This window comes from Amphibalanus amphitrite, unplaced genomic scaffold, assembly GCF_019059575.1.
Source record: "Amphibalanus amphitrite isolate SeventyFive unplaced genomic scaffold, NRLGWU_Aamphi_draft 001563F_arrow, whole genome shotgun sequence".
NCBI classification, from domain to species: domain Eukaryota; kingdom Metazoa; phylum Arthropoda; class Thecostraca; order Balanomorpha; family Balanidae; genus Amphibalanus; species Amphibalanus amphitrite.
Window position 1 is genome coordinate 1,437 of NW_024883056.1, and position 16,422 is coordinate 17,858.

The following is a 16,422-nucleotide window of genomic DNA, read 5'->3' on the forward strand; positions in this document are numbered from 1 at the left end:
AGGTGTATGAATTTATGTTTAGAACCTATCTACACGGGAGGTATGGGCCATGATGGCCCGGGAGGTAGGTATGGGCCGGTGTCAGGTTTCATATATTCTTTTCTCGACATTGAGAACAATACTCGTAGGTTGGGTTTACAGTGAGCTCTTTTAGTTTTAGTGCCCAGGTACCGCATAAGTGGCCAACAGCTTACTTCATGGAGGCCAGTTTGGCACATATTTATTATGGTTAACTCAATCATTTTCTATGAAATAAGACAAATAATATTTTCTGTTCAAATGCAATCCGTAGTTAAATGTTCGACAATGTGCGACAAAAGCAAAACTTGTTGAAGAGAACATTTGATTTAGGATCACGCACTGGGGGTGGGGGTGGCCCGAACCTCCCGGTTGGGACCTCAGAATGCGCGTAGCATCTCAGCTCATAATCTTGCAAGAAAGCTTCAAATTGTTTATCCAGTCTTAATTTGCATGCTTTTAACCTCATCTTAGCGATGGTCTGACAAAATAAAACAAGCATTGATCACGAAGTTACTTTATGTACCGTATTTTACTCGAAGAGGGCAAAAACGCTTTATCACCGCTCATTGCCAAAGATGACTGAGGAAGATTTTGGAAATCAAGTGGGTTGTATAACGAAATGGTTGCTACCAGTTTACGTGGTCAAATATGGAAAAATACGCAACACTTCTTTAAAACTGCGATTGCCCATACCTCGCGGGGGCCCATACCTCTCGGGTCTCCTCTACAAGTTCGGTACCCTCAGGGTATCAAATCAAGGCATTTACCAAGGAGTGTGTAACAAAAAACGAGCCTGGTCGGACTTGTTAGCCGGCGGCCAGAGCCTAAATTTTGAACAAGCCAAAATGCTGATAATTTTTATTCTGTCCTGACCTGTGACGTCATCGGTGACTTCGAGGTCAATAAAAATAGGTTTCGGATGAGTTTTTCAGGGCTATCAGAAGCCGTTTGAATTTTGACGATCGACCCAGTAATGTCGGAGATTGTAGGGGGGCTCTGTACATAGAGCCTCCCCCAAGTCACTCACGTAATGGAAAATATCCCAGTCATACACGGGTTAACAATTCTCCACATAGATGGCGCCATCGTAGCCGCTGGCCGCCTTGAGGTTTAAACACTATGCAGTATGCAGTGCGTCTGCGGTGATTTGTAACCATCGTGGATAAAGATAGCTACATTGATAAAACACAAGATAAACGTTTTTACAACTTTTCGAAACTATCTGTGACATACTTTAGACAAATAACGTGAAAAAAATGCCTAGCAGCAGAACGTCAGGAGAGCTGAATACCCCTCCGGATATAAAATAATAAATATGGCGTTCATCTAGATCCATCAGACATGACGGTGAAAAATCCGTGCTGTCCGGCGCGGCGGTGGCGGACGCGGCGCCGGCAGCCGTGCTGAGTACGGCCGCACCTCCGCCAACTAACGAGCTGCCACCGTTACGACAAGGTCAGCCGACGGTTCCGCTCGTGATACCATAACGCCGATCAATGCAAACCACTGTCCCCTGCCAATCAATCATTTTGCGACCCAATCATTTTGCAACTAGCGCAGCTCATTGGGACTTGGTATGCATATGCATAATATTCGAGCTGTGCGCCTCGGCCTGTCGGGAGCAAAATTCAAAAAAGAAAAAAACTCTGCTACACAGCATCTGCTGAGATGATGAAGCAAATACCCATGCATAACAAAATTTTGCAAAGCAGACACCTTGTTGAACGATAATCAACAACAAAGTTATTATCACAACTAAATGATAATCACAGCTAAATGGTAATCATGCAGCTTAATGATAATCACAGCTAAATAAGATTCACAACCTAATGATAATCACAGCTGAATGTTGATCACAGCGAAATGATAATCTCAGCTTACTTGTTAACGCTCGCCGGGCATACCGGTTTTCTATATACGCGCCGGCCGAGGGGGGTAAGTACAAGCCCCCCTCTCGCCGTTTCGCCCCTGGTGGAGCTAGCGCGTCGAGGAAAAACGAAGGTGTGCGCCGTTATGGAACGCAGAGATTTATACCCAATTTTAACCCTCGCCCTGGCAGGGGGGTCGATGCGATCCCCCCCTAAGGTTTTTCGAAGATAGCGTAAAAACGGCGGCGCGCAGCGCCTCCAAATTTGGCACAGCCTATGGAGCAACCTTTTTACATATGACCTGAAAATTTCAGGTCATGGTGACCTTGGGTCAGGTCACCAGGTCAGCAAAAACCGGTACAAGGTCATGGTCAAATTTCAATTTTCTTTTTGCACCTGTCCAACTGACAGTTTTGGACTGATTCCTTTCAAACTTTCAGGATGTGCTACGTTCACCGAGTTGTATAACATATGGTTCGTTTTTTTTAGGTCACTGACCTGAGGTCAGTTAGAGGCCATTACATCGTAATGTTAAGCCTATGGGAAAATACTAAATTCGGAAAATACTGGAGATATCCGCTTTGTTCTATCACTTTTGTGCTTTGAAACCACAGTACTTAACAGCAAGTCACTTGGCGCTTCTTTGTTTGATGTACTTATCCATGGGTCAGGTCAAATGAGGTCAACTGAGGTCAAATGACTTTTTTGCCAATAACTTCGCACATAATGACGCTCGAGCTTTAAAAATGGTGTCATTGTGTTCCTGGTGATCAGCCGAATCGAATGATATGTGATATGATGCAATTTGAGTAACTTAAACTTAAATCATTAATCAATTAAAGTTTAAGAAAAACTTTAAGTACACTTAAGCAAGCAAAAAAGTATATCATTCGACGCGCCTTGACGTGCTGAGTTCACTGGTGCTACTCTTTTTGTTCTATCTTAATTAGATCAAAAGTTATAAGCGAAAAACGTTTGACCTGTTTTTAGCGAAGTTTTTACATTTATACCCCCCAAAACCCCCCTAAATATTGACCTAGAGCAACCAAATTTGCACAGGGGCGAGAACTCCAGGGGGCCCACCTACCTACCAAATTTGGTGTTTCTAGCTGCCATAGGAGCCAATCGCGGGGGGGTCGCATCGACCCCCCCCCCCCCCTACCAGGCCGTGTTATGAAAAATGCCCTGCCAGGGCGAGGGTTAACCCGCGCCCCACTGGGGGGGGGGCTATTTATAGCCCCCCCCCCTCCCGTTTTTCTGCAATAACTTCCGAACCGCTTGACGGATCGACGCCAAACTTACAGTACCTTCGGCTGCATCAATTTGACACCTTGTGTAAAAATTTGAACTTCGTAGCTACCATAGGTCGGCCGGAAATGACGTCAGAGTGACGTCATGTTCGTCCGATTTCGACGCAAAACATTGAACCACGGCAATCGCTCCCAAGAGCTCAGTTTTTAAGCTAGATCCAATTTCTTTGCATGAAAGAACTCAGAATTGACCGCGCTATCAAACTGCTATCTCGAATTTTCAAAATTTTGAAAATTTCGAAAATTTGATATAATAATATTCAAAATTTGTATTTTTATATTTTTTTTTCAAAAAGTTTTTGACTTTTCGAAAAAAAAACCGGAATATATGTGACAGAACGCATGATTATGACTAACTCTAGCAAGTTTTAGCTAAATGTCTTCAAAAATGGCCAAGTTATACGCCTTATTGCAAAAAATTCACAATTATTGATTTTTCAAATCAATTTTTCAGTACGTATTTGACATCGTACACCAATATAAATGGCACCATCGTGTTCCTGAGCTCAAACTGCATCCAATAGACACCTTTTTTGTTGAAAAATTTTAACTTCAAAATTTGACCTTTTTTGACCTGAAAGTGACCTGACCTAAGCTAAATTCGACTCAAATGACCTCGAATGACGCAGACGACATCAAATTCGAAATCTATGGCCTAAATGGACCATAAAACATGTGTCACGTGACCGACGCATGATAAAATATTTTCGTGACCTGTGATGACCTGACCTTGACCTGAAAATCAAAGTAAAAGCTTGGTACCCTCAGGGTATCTAGAACATCTGTTTAAGAGTGTGTGTACCAAAAATGAGCCTGATCTGACTTGTAAGACGGCGGCCAGAGCCCAAAATGTGAACAAGCCAAAATGCTAATAATTTTTACTTTGACCTGACCTGTGACGTCATCGGTGACCTCGAGGTCAATGAAGTTAGTTTTCGTTCGACAGTTTTTCCGGGGCTATCAGACGCCGTTTGAATTTTGACGATCGGCCCAGTAGTTTCGGAGTTAGGAGGGGGGGCTATGAATAGCCCCCCCCCCCCAGTAGGGCGTGTTATACACATACCCCAGTGGGGCGCGGGTTAAGGTCCTAGGTCAACCGGTGACCTCTGAGGTCAGGTCAAGTGGCCTAAGGTACGGTTCCGTTTTTGGTGAATAACTTCGCAAACAACGGCCGCAGAGCCACGATTTTGGCAGCATCGTGTTCGCATCGCTCAGGCGCGTCGAATGATATACTTTTTGTTTAGATGCGGTCAACTTAGGGTGTTGACCTCGGGTCACGGACAGGTCAGCGCCCCAGGTCACGAAGTTGGTCGAAGGAGGTCATGTCGCATATCATTCGATTCGGCAGGTCTTCCTTATATACTAGTCCATCCGTGGCTTTCCCGACTCGCTAGCTCAATTTGATCGTGACGTCACGCAAAATCAACATTGCAAAAGTAACGCATCGCACCTTGCAAGGAGTGCTGATTCTATGTGCTTGAGATAGTTGGAGATCGTTCCCGACAACAGGATAGCAGTTTTCATTTTTTCCCACTGATTTGTAATTGTGAGTCACGGAAATGACCTGACCTCAATTGAACTTTAGGAAAAATCCTAGATGTACAAGTGTGAGACTCGCTCACAACAATCACAAGCAATCGGTCACTCGGTGTAGCTATGACAGGTATTGAAACTTTTTATGGTGTGAGGTCATTTGATGTGACCTGGTGACCTGACCGTGAGTGACCTTGGTCTGAAATTTCCATAGCCTATCAAAATATTTGTAACAACGTATGTTGAAAAAGCCGGCGCCCCGCGCTGCCGTTTTTTCTTTTTTAGATATTCGCGAAAACCCGCAGTTGGGTGTTCAAACAACCCCGGGTAAGGCGGGGGTAAAAGGAGTACCACTGCTCTTTCTCAATCGGTTCGCAAGTTAGTATCATCATTAGTATCGCAGTCAACCCGCGCCCCACCTGGGGTCTGTGTATAACGCGCCCTACTGGGGGGGGGGGGGCTATTCATAGACCCCTTCCTAACTCCAAAATTACCGGGGTGATCGTCAAAATTCAAACGGGATCTGATAGCCCCGGAAAAACTTTTGGGTAAAACCTTATTTCATTGACCTCAAGGTCACCGATGACGTCACAGGTCAGGGATGTTTGGCTTGTTCACATTTTGGGCTCTGGCTGCCGTCTTACAAGTCAGCTCAGGCTGATTTTTTGTTTACACACTCGTGAACAGATGCTTTAGATACCCTGAGGGTACCAAACTTGTACTTTGATTTTCAGGTCAGGGTCAGGTCATCACAGGTCACGGCAATCTTATATCATAAGTCGGTCATGTGACACATGTTTTATGGTCTATTTAAGCCATACATTTCGAACTAGGTGTCACCTGTGTCATTTGAGGCCATTTTCATCTGAATATAACTGAGGTCAGTTCACTTTCAGGTCAAAGAAGGTCAAATTTCAAAATTGAAATTATTCAACTAAAAACATGTCTATCGGATGCGGTTTGAGCTCAGAAACACGATGGTGCTATTTATATTGGTGTACGATGTCAAATACGTACTGAAAAAAATGATTTGAAAAATTTTAAATTAAGAAATTGTTGCTATAATACGTATAGCTTGGCCATTTTTGAAGATATCTAGCTAAAACTTGCTAGAGTGTCATAAGCATGTGTTCTATCACATATATTCCGTTTTTTTCGAAAAGTCAAAAACTTAAAAAAAGATAAAACTACAAATTTTGAATTTTAACATATCCAATTTTCAAAATTTTCCAGATTTTGAAAATCCGTGATAGCAGTTTGATAGCGCAATCTATTCTGAGTCCTCCGGGCTCTAAGGCAAATAAATTGGATCTATAGTTCGTTTTTTTTCAAAAGGACGCTGGCTCCAAGTTCCTTATCGAAGCTCTCACGTGAGTTTTGGCAGCTTCAGCGTCTGGCCAAGAATTTCTTACCGAAAAAATATTCGATTTCAAATTGTGCACGGTAAGTACCTGGAAATTGTGTCTTGAAAAATTAGCATACTATGATGACGTCACTGGTGGCAGCAGGCACTCAATGTCCGTACGATGGGACAAAGTTTCGACTAATTTGGGGGGAAACTTCGTTTTTCACGGTTGCCGAGGTTATAATCGAGTAAGCGGTTTCGTCCATGATAGTTATACGCTACATTGCAAAACAAGTTCGACAGCATGACGTCACCACTGTTCTCAAATCTGGTTCCAAAACGCACATATGGAAATTATCGGGAATAATTTACATGTTAAAATAAGGCGACGTTCGAGTTTCTCAAGTTCAGTTTTTGCTCGTTTTGCTCGCTAAAACGCGTGCTTTTTCGAAAAACATACTTGGAGCCAGAGTCCTTTTGAAAAAAAAACGAACTATAGCTCAAAAACTAAAAACTGAGCTCTTAGAAGCGATTCCCGTGGTTCAATGTTTTGCGTCGAAATCGGCCGAACATGACGTCACTCGGACGTCATTTCCGGCCGACCTATGATAGATACGAAATTCAAATTTTGCCACAAGGTGTCAAATTGATGCAGCCGAAGGTACTGATAGTTTGGCGGCGATACATCAAGCGGTTTAGAAGTTATTGCAGAAAAACGGGAGGGGCTATGAATAGCTCCCCCCCCCCAGTGGGGCGCGGGTTAATATCGAAGGTTAGTATACTAACCTGCGAACCGATTGGAAAAGAGCAGTGCTCGAAATTTGTCGTTTTTTGTATTGTATTTTGCCATCACATTTTACTTAAAGGATTAAGGATATGGTCAAATGACTCATATCGTAATCCAGCGGATTTCAAGGCTGCCCAATGTTGCTTCGTGAAAAGGGCTGATCAGACGATGTACAGGGTCGTTCATAATGAATGTTATTTTTAAAACGCGAAGTTGAAGGTGTTCGTAAAGAATAAGACCATAAATTTTGTGTTTACATTATTGAAAATTTCTTGGACTTTCTATTGATGTAAAAACTGTCACACATCACCAAACTTCCCTTCTGTGCGGACATGAAATATCTCCCCCTACAACACAGGTCAGCTCTTTTTCCACGTAGGCGTTTTGGGTGGTCGTGGGAAATGGCTCACTGAAGGGCTGACGGCGTCGACAGTAAGTTTCGGGGACACTTTCAAAAGAAGCACAATGTCCACTCTAAAATGATCACAGGCTTGTGGACAGATTCCAGAATGTCACGGTTGACTGCAAGGAACAAAACGCACAAAAGGTCATGTTTTGGGCTGCCGTGGTCGACGGGCCTGTCTTCGTCCACTGGTTTGCTTCTGGCTCATCAGTGACCGGGCCAGCTTATCTGAGGCTGCTCAAGGCAGAATTATGGCCTCATGTGCCTGGCGGGGTTCGAAAACAAGGCCGCTGCTTTCAGCAGGACGGCGCTGCAGTGACAACGGCGGCTGGGCGCCAGTGGTTGGATGGCAACTTTGACAGACGAGTGATCAGCCGTCTCACTGAGCGGCTATGGCCAGCTTGGAGCCCTGATCTCCCACCGATGGACTTCTGATTTTGGGCAGTCGTCTTGCAGGCCCCCAGCAGAGACCCTTCCAGTGACCCTCAAAGAGCTACAGGTCACAGTGGAGAGGTTTGCTGCAATGCTGTGCGCGGAGGATGTGAAGCGCGTGGTGCGCCATTCGCGTCAGCGGGCCGAAATCTGTGTCCGAAAGCGAGGTGACACAGACCAAAATCCATGAAGGGTACCTAAATGCAAGTCATGTGAATATAATTTCCCATGATTTTTCATTTCGGGTATTGACAATAGCTTTGTGATGCATATCACCTGAGCTATGGCTATTTAAAAAATAGCATTCATTATAAAAGACCCTGTATGAGAACAGAACAGTCCACTGCGGTAAAACGCTCTGAGGCGGTGTGACGACGGGTGGGAGTCGGCTCGGCGACCGCCCCCCCCCCCCTCCCACACACACACCCAGACGCACGGAAGTGGCGGGTGTTTGGTGGCGCGGCGGCGGCGCCGGATTAGGCCGGCGGCGGAGAATGACGCTAGCCTTGGCGGCGGCGTGTCGATGACGCCGGTGACGGACGTGCATGTATGCATGTACGGTCTGCGGCCGCCTCCCCGCCGGCCACCGCGCCGCACTGCAGCAGGCCCGCGGAAGCCACGCGCTAGGCGGGGCATTTACCTATCAACATTTTGAAGATTGCATCATAGAACGTATCCACGGTCGAGGGAAAAAGAGAGGTTTGTGCCACCCAGACGATTTTTCATGGTTGCTCAGAACGCGTTAGCGACACAAACTTGAAACATAAATACGTACACCTGATTGGTGAATCTATAGTCTAGCACTAACCGCATGTTCAGCTCAGTTCAGGTCAGGTCACTGATCTATATGATGTGGCCTTTGGGTGTGTCTCTGCATAATGCATTCCCCCTTCTAAAATAAAATGAAATGAAATAAACTCCAGAATATCCCTTATAGGGAAATAAAACATCTTACAGGTAGTAACCACTAACCGGATCACATTCTTATGACTCGCCTATCGCGCATTACCTATATCATAAGGGTCATTAAAGTTCAGGTCTGTCACGTGCAGTGTGGACACAGCATTATAAGTCAACGTTGCAGAAAACCGGAACCGCTTGTTTTACATCGGAAATTGTTGAATGATATCACATGCTTTTAAATTGTGATTGCTTGCTCCAATTGCAAGGTCAGAGGTAGATATTTCAATCGGCTAACAGCTTTTTGGTATACCGATACCAAACCGACATCAATTTTGTATTGTGCACCTATTTCAACCCTAATGTGTTTGGTTTTTTGTTGTCGTTGTGAACTCTTGCACGATTGTATAAGATGCTCTTATTGTGATATAAAGTGAGTACCTATTTTTCAATATCCCAAGTTGGTTTGCTTTTGGGTATTTTACCGAGGATTTGGTAACACTTGGCTTTTGGCTTCGTATCGATTTCCTAATTACCTTTTTGCAATTGATACTATTAGTCAGATGCTTAGCGACACAAACCTGAAACTTGACAGAAATACGTATGTACACCTGATTGGTGCTTGGGAGTTTTGAATATTATGTAACGTGCTTTTAAGTGTATGACATTGCCTACATTATCTGAGGTCATTTTTTCTTTTCTCGATATTACCTCTCAACAAAGTTGAGCTGATGAGTCGGAAGAGTGCCATTGAACGCCGATGAGCTACTCTGTCGACTAATACGTAACGCGGCCTCCGTCGATTAACCCTCGCCCGTAAACGGCGATCTGCCACCTTCGCCCATGCAGGGGGGGGTTGGTGCGACCCCCCCCTTGGCGTTTGAAAACGGAGCGTCGTAGAGCTTAGCGGAAAAGACCAACGGATTGCTCTCGCCGAGATCTCGCGATTGGTGGTATATTTTTTGGTCCTAGGTCAATATTTGACCTACTTTTGACCGGTCAAAGGTCAAATTTTCGGAAAAATAGAGTTTTTCAACTTTTCGCGGCGATTGCGGCAAAACGGTGGGAGATATCGACTTGAAACCTTCACTATCGTGTTCCTTGATCAATTCTCTATCGTTTGGTATGCATTTCGTTTCCCTAGCTCTAAAAATGGCGCGTTGGGAGCGCCGGAAGTCGGCAAGGTCACAGTCGGCGGCAGAAATTCGAAAAATTAAATTTTAATTTTTGAAATCTGATTGTATTTTTTGATTTGGGAGGTCCATTTGCTCCCTATAGAAGCTAATATTGCTGCATATTCCCATTGAGGTGACAAGAATTAGCAAAATAGTGGTTCGGGCGCTTTTCAAAAATAGAACCGGAGGCTGTTCCTCTTGTGACGTCATAGCTCCGTGACCTGACCTGACCCGGTCAAGTTTTTTATACCATATGATAGCCAATACTTGCCCCAACATGCATGGGAAGTTTCATCACGATCCATCAACCGATGTCCGTACCACCGGCAGGAAACCTCGGGCGTTGGCACTCAGTTTGTGAAAATCCGGCCGGAGGCTGTTCCTTTTGTGACGTCATAACTCCGTGACCTGACATGACCCGGTCAAATTTTTTTTATCAAAAGATGCGCAAGGTTTGCCCCATAAGGTACCCAAAATTTGGCGGCGCTGTGCGCCGCCGTTTTTGCACTATTTCCGAAAAACCTCAGGGGGGGGGGTTGCACCAACCCCCCCCCCCCTACATGGGCGAGGGTTAACTCAGCCAGCTTCCGTGCCCAAATAGCTCTGACCTGACCTTTACATCAGGCTGAACATGAGGTGAACACTGAACATTCAAGCTCACCTTCCCCGAACAAAAATCTATTAGTTGGCGGTTGACGCCAACAGACGCCACCGGAAACAGCAATGCTACGCATCAGTATAGATCGAACTGAATACATATAAGGTGTTTTCATCGCTCTAGCATGCCTGCATCAAAAGATACTATCAAACACCTCTTGAATAACTGTTGTGACTTGAGGTGAACTCAGTGTCATAAGGGGGGGGGGGGGGTTACAAGTGCAATTATTTGATTCAATATTTTATGTTTACCTGTAACCAGATGTTTGAGGGGGTTTAGTGTGATGTTCGTTCAAAAGAGGCACATTTCAATACTCTCACTGAAAACAAGTTGAAAGAACGTTATGCAAAAGCATCTTAAAATATTCCACACCTAGGTTTTTTGGGTATTAGGGTAAACTGGCTTAGAGGCGAAGCAGAACGTCTGGTTCATGAAGAACACACACAGTGTTTCACATAGACCGAAGACACGTGCTGCTTCTTCGCGTGCAATCTTAGTGGCCCCAGGGGGGCTTCAACTCGACCAACACCGGTTCTTCTTCGTTCTCCCTAGTCACGTGATATTACGTCACACCAAGCGCGCGAAAGATAAACCCTTTGAAGGTTTTGCACGAACTAGCATCGGGTTTAAGAAGAAGGGGTTGTGGTTTAATCAGTGTAATGGCTTTCATCAAGACCACGCCCGCGGTACCACGTTCTAGCGTCCACCGGAAGCGATCGCCATTTTTCGATCGCGTTGGATCACGCTTTGTGCAGTGACGAGCGGCTGGTGCAAGATTGGGTGAATGGCAAGTAATCAAATATTGAAGAACTGAAATAAGGTTAATTTTTTGTTTGTCAAGTGTTGTGTATTATTAATATCACTTGTGATTGACCATAATAAGCAATATCACAACGCTCTCAAATGCATGGATGAATGCATTGGATGAAGACAATTCATACCTATGCAAGACCAATCAATGCAGTAAGTATTTATATGTTGTATAAATGCCCCATAGCTTAAATTATGCATGTGGTATTTAGACAAATCTTCCAAATGAAGATAAACCAGGAATAGAATCAGCTTGCCATTTTGGGGTCAATTGATTTAGGTACAAATTTGGCTGATTTTAATAAACATATGTTCGTGCTGATTTAGTGCAATATTTTATCTATACTGCACTTTATATGTCAAGTGCATTATTTTATTTTTGGAGTAGGCTCATGGTCTCTGAAGTCAATCTAAGTTTCTTTACTCCCTGCCTGTTGAATAACGCATCCACCCGACTCTTCATTCTAGGGGACGAGACCATCTCAGCTCTGATTGAGCCCCTGGAGTCTGAGGAGAGCGTCCTGGCGCGCGCCGCGCGGAGACGTCGACATCGTCGAAAACGCTGGCTTGAGGCTGGTGGTGGAAGGAGAAACTGTATGTGATTTGGAAGAATGCGATATCGCCACCCGGCTGCTGACATGGGCGATAGCGCAAACATACAGTGTTTGTGAAAACATCCACTTGCTAAAGCTAAAAATGTGTTCATATTTGGCTCCTGGAGTTCTTTGGCTTGGATGTGTAAGGCAAGTGACGCGGCCGAATGGAAAGCGTTCCTGCAGGCTGAATGCGGGCTGGTTGCGGGCTGATCGCATGGGCTGGTTGCGGGCTGGCTGTTCCTGACTGAAGACTTGCAGGCTGATTGCTCAGAGTAAAGTGAAAGGTAATACATTTTAAGGCGTATCAAGTACTGTGTTTGCGCAGCAGATGTGACGGCGCAGGTCGATAGCCATGCATGGGAGGTTCAATAGACGAATGAACGGGGATTTTGCGGTATTGCAATAGAACTGAAAGGGTTCTACAACCGATATTCAGAACACAGGGTGGTTTCCCTATAAACCTCAGGGACTTCTTCACAGACCCTTTGGGGTTCTTATCTAGGTGCTAAGAACGCTCTTATTATAAACCCTAAACCTCATAAGAGTCTTTGGAAGAATCGTGTGGATTCTTTTGATGAGAATGCAAAGCCGTCTACGTGAAGAACCATGGAGGTTCTGAAAAACGGTGGCATAACATTTTACCCCACAGGGGTCTAAATACCCCTGTACGTTCTTAACGTTCTTCCAAAGTGTTTTCGCTCCTATTGACTTATGATTGAGAGGTTGCAAAATTGACCTGACCTTAGATCACTGGCATCCAAATTCAAAGATATACATTTTATACATACCTACTGTCCTTACCAATAGCAGAAGTCATTGAAGGCCAAATTTCGCCGATTTTCAGGTCGAATGTCAACAATCTTCAATAAGCCGACGCATAACTTGCGGAAACTAATAGAGCTACCACTCGGGAAAAACGCATTTGATAGCCATATTAACGTTCTTTCTGAACATTTGTTTAAAATTTGACCTAATGACAACGATACATATAGCCTGCAGGAGTCAAAAACTGCCAAAATAGCCTATTTTTTCGAAAACAGTTTTTTCTGCAATAACTTTTGACTTCAATCTTCACGAGCTACATTTTACCAGCACGTGTTCCTCTCGGACGCATAGATGATCTATAATTTGACCTCAAAAGGTCAACTTCAAAATTTGACCTGAGATCAAAGTCATGACCTGACCCGAAAGGGGCATGTTGCAGATCAGTCGATTTGTATTGTCAAGCTGAACACCGCATTGTCCGTATTGTCAAGGCGTTTTCATCGTTCTAGCATGTCCCCATCAAAAGTTCTTCGTGAAGAACCTTTTGGATATCATTCGTGACCTGAGATGATCTAAGGGGCATAAATATGGGTCACGGGTGCCATTTTTTGTTCAGTGTGTCAAGGGGAGTTGTAATTCAAGTGCTTGAGAGTGTTTAGAGTGACGTTCATCCAAAAGAGTTGCCTTTCAATGTTCTTCCATTGACTTGCAATGGGAGGTCGCAAAATTCACCTGACCTTAGGTCACCGGCATCGAAATTCCGAGATATAATTTCCGTACATACTGCTGCTCTTACCAATCGTCGAAAGTTTCATAGCGCTCAGTCACTCGGTGTAGCTATGGCAGACATTGCTACTTTTATGAGGTGAGGTCACTTGAAGTGACCTGGTGACCTAACCTTGCGTAATCTTGGTCTGACATTTTTACTGCAGAAATGATGTATGATAAGGTTGCTAAACACGGTGGCGTTCCGAGCCGCCGTCTTTGAGATATTCGAGAAAAACTGCGAGGGGTGTTACCCCCCCCCCCCCCAGCAGGGCGCGGTTTAAACTGGCAAAGTAGCATATATCATTGGCTGCGCATTGACGTGCTTAGTTCACAGGTATTTCTATTTTAACTCCATCTTTTCTGGATCAACAGTTCACAACAGAACAGCCAAAAACTGTTGACGTGTTCTTGCAAATTTTTTACTTCTATACACTTGCCCAAAACCCTCCTAAATGCGGACCTGGTCACAAAATTCAACCAAAAGCGAAACTGGGTACGGGTCCACCTACCCTGCGAATTCGGTGCTTCTAAGCGCCATACCATCCAATCACCAGAGGATGAAGTGGAATCAATACCCATCACCGATGTTTTATTTGAGCGCTAAATTCGTGCCGTTTCGGTTTCTAGTTTTCCGTTAACGTCCGCAAATGCTAGCATCCATGTGAGAGTCAGCACTGCCGAGTTTTTCGTCACACTCTGCTGGCAGTCCCATCCAGCACGTGACGAAAGAGGTGGGTCAAGGCCCGGCGCGCCGGCCGACACCAGTGCCAAAACGTGTCGGCGTGGCGCAATTATGTTTGGGTAAATCATCGTGTCGCCGAGCTGCCGACGACACAATGTATTCAGCGAATCAATGAGCAGCTGCCTGCGGTGGTGGGGACGTAGCGGTCCCACACGGTGCAGTCTCCTCCGTCAGTGGGGCGCTGTCCTGTACCCACTGACTGTCCTATACTGTACAGTGAGACACACGTCAGTGTGGCGCTGTCCTGTAGGTACCCACTGTCCTATACCGTACCGTGAGAGACATGTCAATGGGGCTCTGTCCTGTACTGTCCTATACCGTACCGTGAGAGACACGTCAGTGGGGCGCTGTCCTGTACCCACTGTCATATACTATACCGTACCGTGCGAGACACGTCAGTGGGGCGCTGTCCTGTACTGTCCTATACCGTACCGTGAGAGACACGTCAGTGGAGCGCTGTCCTGAACCCACTGTCCTATACCGTACCGTGAGAGACACGTCAGTGGAGCGCTGTCCTGTACTGTCCTATACCGTAACGTACGAGACACGTCAGTGGGGGGCTGTCCTGTACTGTCCTGTACCGCATCGTGAGAGACACGTCAGTGGAGCGCTGTCCTGTACTGTCCTATACCGTAACGTACGAGACACGTCAGTGGGGGGGGGGGGCTGTCCTGTACTGTCCTGTACCGCATCGTGAGAGACACGTCAGTGGGGCGCTGTCCTGTACTGTCCTATACCGTAACGTACGAGACACGTCAGTGGGGGGCTGTCCTGTACTGTCATATACCGTACCGTGAGAGACACGTCAGTGGGGGGGGGGGGGGCTGTCCTGTACTGTCCTATACCGTACCGTACGAGACACGTCAGTGGAGCGATGTCCTGTACTGTTCTATCCATTTATTCCACTAACGAGACATTTCAGGCACATTCCGCTATAGTTCTGACGACCTATCCGGCCAGTATACCGTACCGTGAGAGACACGTCAGTGGGGCGCTGTCCTACACTCTACCGTGAGGGACACCTTACATAGTGAAGCACTGTCCGACACTGTGACGTGAGGAATATGTCAGTGGAACACCATACATATACAATATACAAAGACAACGGCAGTGAGAGTCCACAACGCTCCTATTGGCGCGACTGGGGACGATAGCCCGGGGCTGGTGGCACAGGGTACCGAACCTGCAGAAAATCCCGCCCCCCCCCCCCCCTGGAGGATACAGCTGCCAACTACTCCAACATGGATGTGTGTTTTTTTAATTTGTCAATTGAAATAAGAAGCATTTAATGTATAATTGCCTTGAAACGGTATGTTTCATTGCCTTTAACCCTCGCATGTGTGCGGCGTTTGCCAGCTTCTAATGTGTAGGGGGGGGGGGTCGGTTGGACCCCCCCCCTTGCCGTTTGGCCCCTGATCGAGCTAGAGCTTCGCGGAAAAAACGAGCGTGTTGCCCGTGACGAGAGGAAGCCGATGATACCCAATTTTAAGGTCCTAGGTCATTGGTTGACCTTCCAGGTCAGGTCAATGACCCAAAGTAGGGAAAATCGGGACCTGTTAGAAAGTCGTAAAGTGTGGCTGCTAAGGGGGTTTTCGGGATGCTGATCACGAATATCGTGTTAGTTTTGATCACAGATGATGTCTTGAAGCATTTAGACCAGGTTGGGTGAGGTCAGGTCAGGTCAACCAGTAGGCGTCGTGACGGGTATTCGTAGTACGTGTCAACCGCCTCTGACAGCTTCGTAACATGTTACGAAGTCACCAAAACTACTTCGTAAATGTTCAAATGGTTGCTAAATTCGAATTCAGCTCCAAAAACTAGCCTAGAAACATGTAAAACTCGAAAAAGTGACCCGAGGTCACCCGAGGTCACCAAAGGTCAATGACCTGACCTGACCTTCAGGTGACCTTGACACACACGGGAGTAACATCAAATCACATGTTTGAACGTTTGAAACCACGAAAAGCTTGCAAACACGCGGCTAGTGCGAGCCGACATACGCGAAACCGCGATTCCGGCCAAACATGGTCTCGGAAAAGAGGTCACAGGTCAAAGGTCATTTGGGTCAGGGTCATGAAATTTTCAGGGTAGGTGTAAAATTGATCAATGCGAGGGTACTGAAAGTTTCGTCGCGATCGGCCGCTTTTTACGCGAGTTATTCGCGAAAAACCATGGGGGGGGTCCATCCGACCCCCCCCCTACACATGCGAGGGTTAAAAGTTGTTAGCCTATCTTGTAAAATATTGATGACTTGGCTTGGCCTGAAAGTCTCAGGCAAAGTTTATTACCTTAATTCATAAAGAGCACAA